General features: G+C 37.8%; 1 protein-coding gene and 1 long non-coding RNA gene across 6 annotated transcripts in view; one reads left to right on the forward strand and one right to left on the reverse strand.

Annotated features, from left to right (window-relative positions):
• The window catches only part of LOC114017801 (uncharacterized), a 43,186-nt gene extending 31,417 nt beyond the window's left edge, over nt 1-11,769 (forward strand). The window contains exon 3 of the long non-coding RNA XR_008730742.1: nt 1,987-11,769. This is a non-coding gene — a long non-coding RNA (uncharacterized LOC114017801). The remainder of the gene's footprint in view (nt 1-1,986) is intronic.
• The window catches only part of ROBO1 (roundabout guidance receptor 1), a 650,911-nt gene that overhangs the window by 355,165 nt on the left and 278,631 nt on the right, over nt 1-17,115 (reverse strand). The window lies entirely within an intron of this gene.

Raw genomic sequence — 17,115 nt, forward strand, 5'->3', positions numbered from 1 at the left:
TGCCTTCTGGGCTGCCAGAGCACACTGCTGACTCGTATGGAACCTGCTGGCAGCCAGCACCCTCAGATCCCTTTCTGCAGGGCTGCTCTCCAGCTACTCCTCTCCCAATTTATACTTGTGCCCAGCATACCCTGTCATACGTGAAAAATACATTTGGACTTGTTAAATTTCATCCCATTAATCGTTGCTCAATGCTCCTGTCTATCCAGATCCCTCTGGAAGGATTCTTGTCCCTCAAGAGAATCAACAGCACCTCCCAGTTTGCCATCACCAGGAAACTGTTTTGTTCCTCGCACTTCAAGTTCCACTAGAGATTAGGGACTCACTGCCCTGCGCTCTGAGCTACACCTCTCCCAACATCTCCAAATCCTTTTTACTCTCCTGCCAAGATGCTTAGTAAAGGCACCATTCTTTTTCTAACAAGTAATATAGTAACGAGGGGGGGGAAAAAAAAAAAAGGAAAAAAATAGTTTGTCATGTGAGGATGTAAAATTCCAAACTTGGCAGGCACACTGCCTCCAGTACTGAGTTAGGTGAATAATGGCACTTTGTGTCCATGGTGATAGCGGCTTCCCCCTCAAAAGGACTTTGGAACCCAGGGGCTGCCCTTGTCTCTCAGAGGTACAAGAGTCTGACATGCTCCCGTGCGAGGCAGTGACTCCAGCCTGTCCTAGCCATCAAATGTCCTAGCCATCAAATGTCCTAGCCATCAAATGTCCTAGCCATCAAACGTCCATCAGTGCTGCTAACATCAGGGCGCTGGTGATGCCACAGTCAGAGGGCTCACCCCTCCTCCTGCGCCTCAGAGCAGCTATGGCTGCATGAAGGGCAACGCAGTATGTTGCAAATTTTTCAGAAGAGCACAGCAACTTAGTTAACTCAAGAAAATTCACAATTTATATTGCAGTGTACTGGAGTTTTATCATCAGGGGCAATGCATTCTGGGCGGCAAATGGATAAAGTTTGGTTAAACAAAGCTACGGGTTCACAGACTGGAAAACAGATGTATTTTTCAAAAATTGACATCTCTGGCTGTCTTGTCTCAATCAAGCAGTAACACACATTTGGCTAGCTTTTGCTGATGCTTATATTACTTAGACCTGAGAAAGTTTATATTCAAGTCATATCCTAGATGTTGATTTTTAAAAAGTACAAGCTCTTCTTCCTTAATAGATCTTATTTAAAATATATATATATCAAAATATTTCATGTATTTTCAGTTACAAATTTAGTATTATGGGTTCAGAATTAGAAAATTAGAATTTCCTTAAAATTCAGAAATACTAAGCTGGCTGTAAGTTTAAACAAAAAATAAATCTTAAAGACAATTTGTTATACCGTATGAAAAACTGTTTTCAAGGGTACAAAAGGCAATCTTTAAAAAGAATGCCGAGGCGAGAAATTAAATCATTTATCTATCTAAAAGATGGCAAATTTGTAGCTTGGAAAAATTAGCATGCATATATACAGTGCAAATTCATTTTCACATCTATTTATGGTCACATGCATTTACATTTACATTCAGAGAGATGATTCATGAAGCGTTTTCATTCTGTCAAGTATGCTGGGAAAGTTGAGGTGAAAATAACCAAAGTACAGCTGAAAAAAGGTGTAGTTTTTGTGCTGCCTGGCTATGATGATGAACAGATAATTTTTTCTGTCCCTTGGGAACTGCTGCCTTTATAAGCATGAAACGTGGATGTTCTTCACTTGGTTGATTCCTGAACATATTTATTCACAAATACAGTGTATTGATCTTACTGTACACTCGCAGAAGTGTCTCATTAATTTTGATTATTGGATGTGGTACTATACTGTACTTTACATATTTCAGAGTGCACAAAACGTCTACATACATCAGGCCACTGTACGATACAGGAGGATAAAGTAAAAACGTAAATAATTTGCTTTGGGAGGGGTGGTAAATTAGTTTAACTGACATAGTGGTTTTCATCCAGCTTGCGTTATTCACAGATCTTCTTTCAGCTGAAGCTGTGTCAACTGAAGAAGATTTATCCACGAGTCACTGCCTAACACCTCCCTGCTGGAAGTCAGGTTCTATACAGGTGCTCTCTAACCTGCTCAGTGAAAATGCATGATGTGAGCGGAAGCAGTGACTTGCACATCTCCATCACTCATTGACTCGGGAGCATCTGCAGGAGCAGCTGAGCCAGCAGCTCGCTGGGGCCATACCCTTCGTACCCGCCTGCAAGGTGATGCAAGGAAAAGAGAGGGAAGACCAAAGGCGCTAGCTGAAGATGGATGAGGAAGTCCAGCCAGTTCAGGCAGGTTCAGTTGTCACCACCAGCAAACTATGAGACTAACGTAAAGCTTTAGGAATAGGTACCTCCCTGAGTATCCCTGCCCCTTTAGCAGACTGCATGGCATTCTGCAGGAAAGTACAAGGCAGGTGGAAGCTGGCTGTGGATTATCCTGGCACGGTCTAGGTCACTAAGACTTAACATGAGCATGGGAACACCGACTAGATTTTAAGCCTGAAGACCATGAAATCATCTGTTACCTAAAACAGCCATACAATTTTATGCCTTTTTATGCCATATGTGCTTAATAACCTGCATTGCTGAATGAACTGCACTGTCATGGCCTAGTGTTTCAAGCATTTGAAGACACGGAATGATCTAGAATTCAGTGCTGATTTGGCCATTATGTTAAAATATGTTGCTACTTTGGCAATGAAATACCTGGGTTTAACTGCCATTCATTGTTCTGTGACGTGCAGCCACATTCTGCACCAAAGGCTGTTTCATGAGCATCGTAACACACTGTGATCAAATTTCTCCTTGATTTAATTAATAATTAATAATTCAGCTAAAACAAACTAAGCTTGTCAGTAGTCTTCCAGTGACAAACACAGAACCACCTGTTTGACACTCTCCTGAATCCATTTTTTCAATATCTTCTGATATTAATAAACATTAAAAAAGAAAAATATAGGACTCCTTCCATCCTCTAGGTTTGCATCTAAAATCTCAAACTATAGAAGCTATAAGAGGCAGAGTGAATGGCCACAAAAGGACAGTTTATCAGGATTTCTATCTGTTTCAGGTTCTAAAATAAGCTTTTAAACTGGAGACATTTTTTCCACTCGTCTACCTTCTAAAGCTACAACTGGGAGACTGGGTCATATATAAGCTATAGAGATAAGCATTTAATGGAACTATAATTATATTTTTAATATAAAATTATAATCATTAAGCATATGGGATGATTCGCTCTGCAATTCGAACACAGAAGAGCTGTTCAGAATGACAGCTGGGATGCTAGGCTCATTGAAATCAATGGAAAAATCCTGTTGACATCAGTGGACTGAATACTTAGCATTTGTAATTTCCCAGAGAAGGCTTAACAGCAAAATAAATCATTTTTTCAAGATGTTTTGGTGTTACTGTGCTACAAAAGAATGTAAGAATGTTCAAAGATCTGTCAAAAAAGATAGACATCGAATACCGATGAAGGAAAGGCACCATACACATATAAAACCCTATCATTTTACCTGCAGACCTTTTGTAGACAATTTGAAATTATATACATTACTATTATAGAATACTGGTTTTGCTGCAGAGGTGCTATGCAAGCTGCAGCACTGAGAATTTTGTGTAATTTATCCTGTTACAACCTCTGCTTTTATTTATGACCAAATGAATTCAGCATAGCATTTCTCTTCTTAGCTCTTTAAAATGGAGACTGTATTTCCTACCAGATTATCCCATGTAAAGTGATTTGATAATACATACTAATTTCCAAAATGAATTAGCTGAGCCATAAAGGCTAGTTATAATTGTTGCCTTTGATTCTGAACCAAGGTCCAGAAATACATTAGAATTTTTTCCAGTCAATTTTTATCCCATAAGCCAAACGACCCAAATATTTTCTTTTCCTTTAAGAAAAGTGTAGTCCTGTTTTAATCTCAGAACACCTGTATGACTTTTAAGCCACAACGCTGAATCATTTGGTAAGAGATCAAACAGAACAGCATTGGTTTTGATTGCTATTCATTTATGTGCTGCCAAAACACATTACACTGCTTTTCAAATGTGTCGTGATGATTACTGCTTCCAAAGCCGATTGCGTTTCTACAGGTGATGAGCTCTGTTTTGTTGCCTCTGTCAAAAATGAACACTTGCATTGTGAATAATCTCTCTCACAGGTTCTGAAACACATGAAGGGACTTAGCAAGTTTGTAAAAATTATCACTAAAATTATTTAAGTGGTATTTTTTGTTGATATAAGATCTAGTAAGCCTAACATAAATAGCACCTAGGCAGGTGTTGATGATGTAATTTTCTAGTTTTCTAAAAGACTGTGGGTCTGAGACAATTATGACTGACATCAACAGATAATTTATCAGTGCATTTCCAGTCAAGCCCAGAAAACCCTTTTCAAACGAGCAAGATGCTTATCTGTGTGAATGGATCCATTCTATTTAGATGATGAAGTTGTATATGGGAATTGGTCTTTTGCTGACTGGGCCTTCAGCTGTCACGTTTTCTGACTAGTCATGTTTTCAAAAATCCAGTACAAAATCCTTTTACCTATTAAGATTTTTTTCAAGACATTCATAGCCGTGCACCTACATAACTTGCAATTACAGTTTGCCTATGATTTTTTGAACTTGTTCGAGTGGAATCCACCCATCACCCTCCTAAATTACAGGACACCTGCCACTTGAATTAATACTTAATGTCAAGAAGCGTCAATTGAATAGAATTAAAATACAGCACTTCAACACTAATTCCTACATTGTAGCTGTAAGTCATTCTCATGAGTAAAGTGACTCTTATTATAAAGCAGGTGTAGCTTTCATGGCTATATTATGTCTTGTGGGTCAACGCAAAGAATATGTCAGTGAACAAACTGCTATGACATACAGAGCCCTAGGAAGGATTTGTGATGAAGCACAAAAATAGGTTAGTTACAAAACTTAATAAACAATTCAGTATTAAGCTTTTCCATCTAAAAGCACTTTATGCAAAACAGGCAACATTGTGAAAAAATGAGATCCGTTTTTTCAAAACAGACCTTCTCTTGTTTACTTTGAAATACATTTAAAAAAAAATAACTTACATAAATGCCTTGCTTCCATGGCCTTATGAAAGCTTTTTCTGAAATGCACATTTTATAGGATGAAACAGCATAGAAAAAGTGCATAGTTTCTCAGTAGTCCAAAGTTGTCCAAGGTTCTTAGCAAGACTTTCAAAGTGTGAAGAAGATATAAAATGGTGCTGCAAGTGTAGTGAAATGGTACCATAATAAAGCTCCCTTAGATGTTTTACAAAGTGGAAAAATTTATGATTCTGGACCTACAGATTTTCTAATATTTGAGACAACTAATTATGAATAGCAAGAGGGGAAGAGAAAATTAAGATTACAAAGAGAAATACCATGTAGTCTCTCTGCCACAATATGTATCCAGCTGCCTGAACCAAATTTTTTTAATCTGTGAAAATCTATAACAATTATATTTTTCAACAGGGTTTTTAGTAGGAGGCAAAATTTGTACATTCATCACACAAAGCTGGTAAAGCAAAACAACTTAGAAAAGACTGATCAAATTGATGTAATCTCATTTTTTTCCTATTACAGCTAGATAGCTCTTGAATTTTAACAGAATCTCACTGCCCTTTTTATATGATTCAAAAGTCGAGAACATATGCAGAGACAAACAAAAAAACCCCACCGAAATATGTGCTAGAGAAATTCCTGCAAATGCAAGCTTTGCACAGTTGTTCTGGAATAGAAATGAGCCAGCCATTTGAATCGGTTTTTTAAACAAAATGCTTGTTTCTTCTGCATAGATTTTCTCAATGGGAGTGACCTTTAGTTGGCACCACGGAACACTCAGTTGTTGAAAAGTTGGAAAAAATAAAAATAAAACAAGTTTTTGCATTTGCCTTTTGAATGTATCTCCGTTTTCCTGCAACCTGCCAGTAACGCTTCAATTCCAGCTGATGCCTCAGGATGCCTAATGCTGAAGATTTATCCCGCTTATCTAATGAATGCTACTTTTAAGGATGTTGTAAGTCAAAAACAGGATCACAGTCACAGTATGAGGGTTCACAACTAATTTCCCCAAAACATAGCATGCATCTAGATGTATTAATCAGAAATGTTAAATGTCAGAGCCTGCCCTAAGGAGTTTTCTTCTGGGACCTGCCCAAATGTGGACTCAGACTCTTCTCCTGATCTGTTTTGGCCAGCTGTTTTCACGGAGTTTCAGACTAAGTAAGATAAAACTCAAAGGAATAGATGACCTCATGAGACTTTCACTCCTTAGAGTAGAAGCCTACTAAGAGGACTTTATGATATTTCCCAGCTGTCAAAGTCATAAGAAAAGCCTCGCATTAACTGATTTAATATAATAGAAACAAGTACCTCCAGACTCCAATAACTTGGCCAACACCAAGTTTGCATTTAAAGATCTTCTATAAAAACAAAATCTGAATTTATTCTCCACAAATCTATGTGTGCAATGATTCTACTAAATATACCCTTTACAGCAAACATTTCACATTTCTTTCCAGAATGCATCTATTTTAATTAGCTGAATGTGATAATGGAACTGTGTCAGTTTTCAGGTTTCCAGCATTTAAACCAAATATTTTAGTTCACAAGGATGGGAGCTGCTCTGTGGGATATTTCTGTGGCAGGTGGCAGCCTGCTTTCTTTCAACACACACCATGCATGCATTCATTAAAAAATAAAAAAAAAAAAAAAAAAAAAGAGAAAGCACTGAATAAATTCCAATTTGGCATGATTATGTGATGTGTGGCCTTTTGTGCATGGAAACTCTCACCTATTGGCACTTGCAATTTTAGTATCATGTAATTAAATTGATTTTTTTGTCAAGTCATTTTTAAACTATGTCTTTGAGGTAAAAGGCCAGTGCATTAATCCACTGTGGAATTTATTATTTAAATACTAATCAAGAGGTCAATTAATGTTTTCATTGCTTCTCTAAATGAGTAATGGAGTACTGCTTAGAGCTCTTGGGAGAGTCTACTGTTAAATAGGAATCTGATTTCATTCCTTCTTTTCAAATGGCCCTAAATGTACTTATTATGCAACTCTTACCTTCTGTGTAGCAAATGGAATGTTTCACTTGAACTCTAATCCCTATCCTGCACATCCAGAGCCCCGAGTTTCTAGAATATGCTAGGATTTTAGTCCCAGTTTTCAAATCCACATCTATTTTGAAGTAAAAGTGTGTCATGAATATGCGGCTGATTTAATTGCAAGAATGAAAGTCTCTCCATGTGACAGACATGAACTAGGAAGTTTCTATTTGATTCATATTATCAACAATATTGAACAGAAGGAGACGTAAGTCAGCAAGGGATGATTAGCCACTTTGCTAAAATTGATCCATGCGTATGGAAGAAGAGATTTTGATATATACATTCCAGAGTTTAATAAACACCTACATAAGCTCTATTTTCCCCACTCACTATAGATAACATTACCTAATGCATTTTGTACGAAAGCCAGACTTCCAGTTCCTTTATCCCATGGGAGTCAGACTTGAACAGGTACTTCATCACATAATGATATTCCAGAATGCTATAAACTGATCACGGTGCAACATACTTCTCCTCATAGTTACCTGCTTCATTATAAATTCTAAAATTTTCCTGGCCCAAAAGTGTGCTGGCTGTCTCAGCTAGGAGCAGAGATGCTAGATGTCAGCACAGGAAAGAACTGGTTCAAGATCATCATCCCAGCACAGTCTTGCTCACTGTCCCTCTGGCATCTGTTACTTTTCCCTCTGTATCCTTTGGTCTCTTGCGCAAAGTGGAAAAATCAAATAGACAGGGAGAGAGACACTGTCATACCAGTTTATATTAAGAATATGTAGAACTGTTTCAAGAAGTGATGTTTAATTTCTTCCCACTGTTGCATTTGGGAACAAGGTTAACTGACCAGCTAAAATCTGACTTTGCTACTGCATCTGATGTTTATACGAGCAAGGAAGAGCTATAGACATGACCTAGAACCTCCTGCATTGTTCAAATGCATTCTTCAAGTCAGGTCTCCAGTATTACTTGGGCAGTTAGAGTGGATTTTTGCATCTAAATGAATAGTGATAAGTAAGGGCAAGTAAAATACATCTCATTATGACATCTTAGTGATCAGAACTAGTTTTTAAAGTGCCATGAAATACAGTTTAGAAGACATCACTACTCTACTGGTAATTAACACAAAAAGACGAATATGTACCGACAAGAGAGGGTTTGGGAAGAATTTTAGACCCTTAAAATATAAGCTTTACCCCAGCAGAAAGGAGAGTAGGACCCAAGCATGACCATTAAAACAGAAATGGAAAAGAAAATGTGAACACTGACCAACAGGGAACATGACTGAGCTCTGTACTGAAAGAAGACAGAAAATTTCCTTCAAATACTTTGTGTAAAAAAACCTCTTTTACTAAAGTTAAGTTGCAGCTGCCTCTTCTTTGACCTTGCCCATCTAGTCCTCATCTGTGATGCATGAAGTGAGAAGCAAGGTGCTGAAATGCAAACAGGACTGCAAATGAGGATCATGTATGCGCATGTGTTGCTGGGACTTTCAGAGAGAGCCTAAAAGCAAATCTACCACAGAAATCCAACATTACTGCTACTCATCAAGACAGGCGGGCACTCAAGGCAATCAAGTAGGTTGTCCATTGCTTAGCAGAGGTAGTTAATTGATAATTCTCCACATCCATTTGAAGAAGAATGCTCAATAGTAGGATTTTCTTCATGTAAAGGATGCAGCTTCTTTACTATGCCACTGACTTTTTTTGTTTTTCTACTTTTTTTTGCATCGGACTTTTGTCTGCAACTGAAGCTTCAAAGCCTAGGGTCCTACTGTCAGGGCTTATTTCCTTTACTGGCTCTTGCCCCCTTTCAGACTAAGGCAATATAAATGAAACTGACAATTTTTCATTACTAGTATGTTTTTCATGGGGTTTGAACTTCATATTCAAAGGTTTCTTCTCACAGGAAAAGAAAATCATGTTTAGTTTCCATTACATTAACACCCAAAAGCTTACTTTGAGCCAACTGCAATACGATGCTCTTAAAAAGACAATTTCTGCTCCAGAGGCCCTATGATTTTATATTATTTCTAACAGTTCTATTTCTGACTGTGCTGAGCGCTTAGCCAAGATGCAATCTGACAAATGAGGCTCAGAATATGACTACTGCTAATTAGCAGGTGTTAACAACTGAAAAGATACATGTGGTACTAATACTTCATTGCCAACAGAGAGAAGGGCTTCCTGCATGATGAGGGGTTATTCACAGGGTTGCAGTGGTTCCTGAAGCAAGTCTATTGTTGTTGGCACCCATACTGCAGGGACAAAGATCGTATCGGCTGTGTGTAGGCACTAAGCCATCCCGACAGATGGCTTCTGTTGTGGGTAGAGCGTATACGTTGTATGCAATATGCTAGGGCAGCGATGCTCACTTAGGCCAACTGGAGTGTCTGCCTTACCTTGATTTTCCGCACTGCCTTTACTGACTCAGTTCTGCAGTCAGTGTGTTTTAAAAACCTGCTCACACAGAGATTTTCAGTATTCCTGGACTTTGCAGCGAGCTTGAGAGGTAAGAAGGGTAACAGTAATGACAATCCCATCACCACCTTTCATCCTTCAGCTAGAAGAATACGGTGGTATGAGCCCGAAATTTTTTGGTAGGCCTGCCAAGGTCTGTAAATGCATCAACAAGGGGAAGAAACTCAGTGATAGTCCCTGTGCTTGAATGAAAAGCACGTGTGGGGACACCTGAATCTCTAGTGCATTCAAGTGAGAGAGCTTTCTGTGTAACTGCTGCTGTCCTGTGGCAAAGCAGTTTTATATATTGGAGATATTTTAGGAAAATGTACTTATTTCCCAGTAAGAAACTACTTTACTGAAAGCATTTCTCAAATGACAGGAAACCAACAGTTTCATCATGAGGTCAATTCTTGATATTTTGTCTATTTACCTGCATCACAGGAGAGAGTAACATAATGCCTCTGGTTATATATATGTCCCTAAAATTGAGAATGGGAAAGTTATTTTCTATACAACAATAACAAATGTAGCTTTCTTTCAAATTGTGCAGTGTCATCAGCGATGAATAATATATGACTAGTACAGCACGTGGCATGAGAACAACTAGTTTCCTGACCAGCCAGATCAGCGAAGCCTGGTTTCCTAAGGAGCTGTTCCTGGCCTTCTCTCCCAGCGCTCACGTTGCCACGTCTTGGTGCTCTCACTTCTTGTGATCTCTGTACTGTCCGCAGTGTAATGCACCATCATCAGTTTTCCCACAATCTTCCTTGCACACTGTAGTATTTCAGCTCTCCCCTGTGTTTTCTATTTACCATTTTGAAGATGTTGGCTGCCCAGGAGTCAGTCCGTGCTTGTAGGCAGCCTGCAGCTAGTATCTGTTAATTTGTCAGCCAGTCCAAACGGAATGGGACCTGCCTTTTGGACAAAATATAGTTTTCCTCCTCTATCAAACTTAGTTGCCATTCAAACGCTAAAAGTAGGGCTAAGATCAGAGGTATTTTGTTCACACAGAAGTTCCGACAAATAAAACCTGCTTTTGCCCTTATATCTAAAATACTCAGACTATTTTTATGTATTATCCTACCTTTGAAGCAAGTACTTTATTCACTTATTTTTTCTTTGCTACTTAACATGTCATGTTAACATTTTATTGACTCCAAAGTGTCTGATTATTATGCTTTATGTTCTTTACAGAAGCAACCCCTGACCCTCTTCCTTCGCTTTTCAACAGAGATTTACTAGTAAAGGCTGAAGTGCATAACAATGTTAGGGAGGCCTCGTGATTCCAGTATATCATGCTTCTGAGCGTTTGTTCTGTTTTCATTACTTAACTGTACTTCCCAAAATGACTATCTGTCATTTATCAAAGTAATGGACCTTTAATAAATATTATCCTTTCATTTTGATTATATTTGCTCCAATATGCAATATTTGCAACCATCATTTCAAAAGGGGCTTTCCTTCAGGATTATGAATATGAGAGGCTTTTTGCTATTCAGTTGAAATTATATAGATCATAAATTAAAGAAAAAATGGAAACAACTGTGATCGAATTAAATTGTGAAACACAACCTTCTTATGAACCCTTGTAATTCATTGCTTGCAGAGCTCAGTCTTATTTAACTAGAACCCAGGAGACAGTATTCTAGAGACAGAATGAAAAGCTCCTTACCGTATGCCTTGCTGTGGAACATGATATTGTATAAAACTTATAACATCATTAGATTGCTGGTAGATTGTTGGAATCGATAAGGACAGAACGTGTTTTCTGATGTTTGTTTCACCTGAGAAACTTATTCTTGGTTTGTATTGATTCATTCTGATGTATGGCAGCAATATCATGAAATGTTCTAGTCTCTGAGTTCCAAACAAAGGTTATTTGAGAATCTGTATATATTTGTCTTACCATTCGATGTGATTATCTATGAAAAACATGTCTCATATTTTTAATATAAATTGCCAGGCATTCTCCATCCACTGTAACAGTTTAAATGCTGAACCAAAATGTAAATCCATTCCTTCTGACATATGAAGAAATAGTATTTGCTTCATCATTGATTTCTGCTCATGTTTACAGTTCATCAATGGAAATGTATTTATGTAACACAGTCATTGTGAAATTCAACACTTTTTAATCCACAACTTCATTTTTTTTAGTGTTTTGGACAATGTATGTGTGTGCCTGTCTTGTAATAAAGAGGATGTGTGAAAATTTACTCTAAAATCTTGTTCATCTTGCACAGAGGTAATTCATCTAGGTATTTATAATGTCTTCCTTATTTTTACTCTTTGTCCTCACAAAAGCCTGTATTTTAGGAGGGAGAAACCTTATATAATCTAACACAAAAATGTTACAGTTTTCTATACCAGTTAAAACAGTTAAATGCTGGGCATTTGTTCCTCTCTGCACTTAGAGGTTGCTAGAGTTGTAGGGGTAGCTGCAGAGTAAATGAGGTGTTCGCTGCTTGAATCAGACAAATAATTAGTCTTGTATTTGCACACCTATCTTGGTAGAATTCCTACTGATCGAACTCCAGTTAGACCTATTTCCATTAGTTACCCTACAGAAGAGAAGGACTGAGTTAGACAGAGGTCGGATCCTCAGATAGATGGAATTCTAGGCATGGATCCGTATAGATCTTTATAAAGCTTAATCCTTGCTTTGAGCAGTACTGAGTAAAGGACTAGTAATCAAAAGCAATAGCCCCTGAATTGCTGGCCACTGTGAACTGAACCATGTCTTCATAAAAATTGAGAATTCATTTGTAACTCTATGGGTTAGAATAATCAATATAAAAGGGACCATGGCTTTTAGTAATGTGCATACAGCATTTTAGTATGGAATAATTCAAGACAGCACTTGGCAAAGATCAACGGGCCTGATCTAACTAAATTTACCCATGCCAAAGGGGGTCTTTGATGAGATTTGTTTCCCGTGTAATCAACTTTGCCAAAATAATGCTGCATCTCCTGGCATTTCATACAAATCATAGTGTTTTCCTAGAGATATAATACATTATATCCCTGTATTCTGCTTCTAGTTTTTAAGCTTCTTGAAAAAGAAGAGAAAGTCACAATAATTTTGTTGAGAAATCCTTGTATTCTTATTTTTAAGTGACAGCTAATAATACAATCCCTTCAATACTCCACTTACTGGAATACAATGAAAATCTCTAGGGAGGTCATTTAAGAAAATGAATGATATAAAGCTACCACATAAAATTCAGAGTATCTTGAATGTGGTTTGTTTTTTGGGGTTTTTTTGAAAGAGCTTTTTGATATATGTAGGGTGTTACAGTAAAATCTCTTTAGTGAATTAGAATTTTCCATCATATCACACTGAGAGTAATACAATGTGAAACAAAAAAGTATTATGCCTGATTTGGTAGTCAAGAGGATTTTCTGTCTATAAATCAGAAACTGACTGAGCACAACACATACACCACGTACCTTTGGGGAACATAATGCTGTTAAATGTAGTTCAAGTGTAGTGGTGCAGTTAATTTTACTATTTTAATATTATATTCCCAGGCTTTTATTAAATGATCACTCTTTAAGGAAATTTCATTGTTTCACATCCCTTCTCATTCTTGCCTTCTTGTACATGAAAGGACACAATGCAAATCAAAACAAATTCAGAATGACACAAAGTCTGTGCAGGAAGGTACAGCTTACTACTTTTGTGTTGTGGGGTTGGGGTTTTTTTAGGGTTTTTTTTGGGGGGGTTCTTATTTGAATACTGTGGATTTAACTGTTTAGTTTCTCTGCTGATTCTTTCTTATGCCAAAGGAAATTAAATCAAAGTACATTTAAAATTGGAATGTGAGTTGAACATAGGCACTTTGAATTAGAAAGAACACACACAGGAAATAATTTTCAGGTGATGTAAGTACTGAAGGCATGCTGGGCTGATATTTTTGCACCTCTAGGTTTTGATGAAAGACCTCTCAGCACTAAAGCGCTGAAGGACTAGCTTCAGTGGGATTATTTTAAAGAACAGTTATGCGGTAGGTCTGCTTGTGGTATTTAAAATGAAGACCAATCAATACTTAACATTTTATATACAAAATTATGTTAATTCAATACATTTACTGTTGTTCCATGTACGTTATTAATTTTGATAAACAGCAATTAGTCCTTTCACTTAACAATCTCAATAATGAAATGTATAAAATGTTATTGTTTTAACATCATAGATAATATACTTTATTCAGTCTTTACTCAGATTATTCTTTGCATGCTCTTAATCAAGGAATACATTGTTTTGGAAAAGAAAAGACGGTATGTTATTGTTTTCTTTAGTAGCTAATATTAATGTGATAGATCTAAAAGACTCCATTTTAAAGAAAAAGTATGAGCTGTGGAAGAAATTTTTTTTTTAATTAATGTCCCAGGAAAGTAGTGTTTGCTGTGCTAATGGCAGCATATTTTAGGTAAGTTTATTAATCTAATATCCTGCCAAATAAAGAAGAAAATTTGTGAAGAAAATAAAACAAGAATCTACTACTAGATGTGTGATAGAAACATCAGAGTAAGATATCATTTCTCAAAAGAAGGTAGTTTTTTCTGCTTCTCTGAAAAACTATTTAAATGAGGTCTCATTAGCCTTAGCCTCAGTGGTTGGTGCTTAAGGTGCACTGCTAGGCTTGCTAACCTTTTGATTAAATCCCTAGAGGTCTCTGACCTAGTTCTTCTGTGCTGACCACCTGAAATATGTTCAGATGCGTACTGCTGGTGAGGTGGTTTCTGAACCAGTATAATTAGTGAGCCTTAAGCTATTTAGAGCTTGAAAAGGCAAGAAACCATTGATATGGAAACTCACACACTTGGTATCTCTTCAGATGAAATCAAGAGTCAGGACAACCCTGGGAGCATTTAATATACCTTGTAAATAAGACTGCTTTCCTATTTAACTCTTTTACAGGCTTCCCTAAAAAATATTGAACTTTATCAATAAAATAAATTTTCAAGAAAAGAATGGAGGCAGAGTTGGATGTTATAATAATGGCGCAAAGGAAGGACACGAGGAGTTGTAATTGTCAGTACTTTTTCAAGTGTAGTTATCTAACTGTTTGGAATAGAAGATGCTCGCATACTATTAAAATATTTGAGTTTCCATAGTTTTTCTGTATATTGTAAAGAATTGGTCATCTCTGACTAAAAAAAAAAAAAGTTCCTCGGGCCTTTGTTTTGAGCACTGTGCACTGAACCTTACAAATCATGCAGCTCAAGCTGTGGCTTGTCTATCAGTCCAATTTATAGAACTGTAGAATCAATAGCTTGGGTTGGAAGGGGCCTTAAAGACCACCCAGTTCCAATCCCCCTGGCATGGGCAGGGTCACCTTCCACCAGACCAGGTTGCTCAAAGCCCCATCCAGCCTGGCCTGGAACACTGCCAGGGAGGGGGCATCCACAGCTTCCCTGGGCAACCTGTTTGTTACAGCGCTTAATTCTAAATACTAAAGTTCTTAATACTAAAATTCTAAATACTAAGTTCTTAATACTAAAACAAATAGTGACTCAGTGGCAGCCACTGTCTAGGAGCTCTCACTTCAGCTGAGACCAGCTGCTCCCTTTATCTGCTGCAGTATATTGTCTGCACGTCCTCTTCGCTCTGTTGTACCTGCTCCCAACAGAATTGCTTCTGAATCTGGGTTTGATGAGTAAAGCCAGGGAAAGTGCAGAAGGGAAAACTGGGGATGAGAGATGGTGGGGACCTTGGGGGAAGGCCAGAAGAAGTGGGTGCCATACAGCCCAATGGCAGGAAAAGCAAGAGGGTAAGTGCGGCATGCTAGTCCTCCTGCATTACTTTACATTGGACAAAGACCCTTTATTGAGAGCAAGAGTACAGGCCCAGGACTTATGGACTTATCTGCAGCATTTCTGGGTCTCTACCCCAAAACACAGAGTCTCTCATCTTAGTGCCTCTGGTGTGGCATATGTGTTAGCAGGTGATGGAGGAGAAGGAAACAAGCCTAGTGCTGTATCAGCCCATTACTCCTTCCCAGCTCTTCTGCTCTATGTACAGAAGGACATGTAGAGAAGAATTCTTCTATGACCAGAGTAGTACACATAGTTTGGGGGCACAGGAGAATATGAAAATTATGTCCCTTTATGCCTCAGGGCGAAAGTTGAGGATAGGCAGTAATCTAGCCTATTGGCTAAGAAATTCTTTAACCAAGAAAGGTGTTCTGTGTTGTTTTTAAAGTGTTATTTTTAACTGCAGTTAAAAGTATTTTTTAAATAATGTTATTATTTACATATAACTGCAGTGCTATTTTTAAAGAAACACATATCAATACCTGTAAATCAGAAAACTGCATACAATACGTGTCATGACTCTCAGTAGCTCATAACTAACTCTTTAACTGAACTTCTACTTGAGTACAGAAAGGTACAGGAAACATTCAGACTGTTCCAGTCCTCCTCATTTTCTTCCCCAGACTCTCACTTCCCTTCTCTCCATACTGTTTTCTTCCTTGCCTGCTTGTAGTGGCACTAAGAAGCCAAGCTCACTGACTCAGCAGGAAATACTGTTTAAATAATTTCTAAGGAGTCCTTTTGCAGGGAAAAGGCAGACTAACCACTTAGGCCCTTGTAAATCTCCACTGTTGCTCCATTAGAATAGAAGAAACAAGAGGCCAGTGGGTATTTGCAGTGCTTTACCCACTGACTTCTACGTAACACTTACGGAAAAACAATCCACTCATATGGCATACTCCACTTTATTCCAAATTGCAGGTTATTTCACAAGAGAGGCTCATTGTAATCCAAGTCCCAGACCTGACTATATACTCTGTGTGCATATGTTGGAATCAGCTGGTTTAAGAAGAATCCAGAATATTTTTATTCCACGGATCTCATCTAGTGAAAACGATAAACAAACCCCACTGATTCTGAGATAATGAAAAGCAAATTCAGAAGAGGCTTTTATCTATTTACTTAAAAAAAAATTCTTTCAAGAGAAAGACTTCAAACTTAACTTCAACCATACTGATAAATGACAGATTTTAAATCCACTTTTTCTATTATTTGCATGCCCTAACATTGTCCTGAAAGTATGTTCTTTACCCCTATTGGAAAAGAGAAACAAATAAGCAAGCAAAAAATATAATTAAGAAATGCTCCATACCTCACAAGACTGGACTTTGCTCTCTTGGCAGAAGAAAGAAGGAAAACCACATTTCAAATACTGCTAGAGGACTTGGCTTCCTATGTTGTTCTACTTAGATTCATACCCTTAACTCAGTTTTTAGTCATTTTTTGAAATCTTCCCATGAATAGGCTCCATGGCTTGCTGAAGTAAATGGACTGTAGTTGGATGGACATTGGATCAGTCTTACCATGAACAGATGTGTTATGGCTAGAGGGAAATTAATACAGGCAGCAAAAGGTCGCAGTGAATCGTAATTTCTCACTATATTCAGTTCAAGCTGTGTCCTGATGGACACGCACTTTCTAACACTGTTCTACCCTGCCAGCGCCAGTGCAGATCCTATCGCAGGGACACAGTTTTAGGAATGCTAACTCAGCCTTTTCAAACTGCATCACTTTGATACACT

The sequence above is a fragment of the Falco cherrug genome, chromosome 2 (assembly GCF_023634085.1).
Source record: "Falco cherrug isolate bFalChe1 chromosome 2, bFalChe1.pri, whole genome shotgun sequence".
Lineage (NCBI taxonomy): Eukaryota > Metazoa > Chordata > Aves > Falconiformes > Falconidae > Falco > Falco cherrug.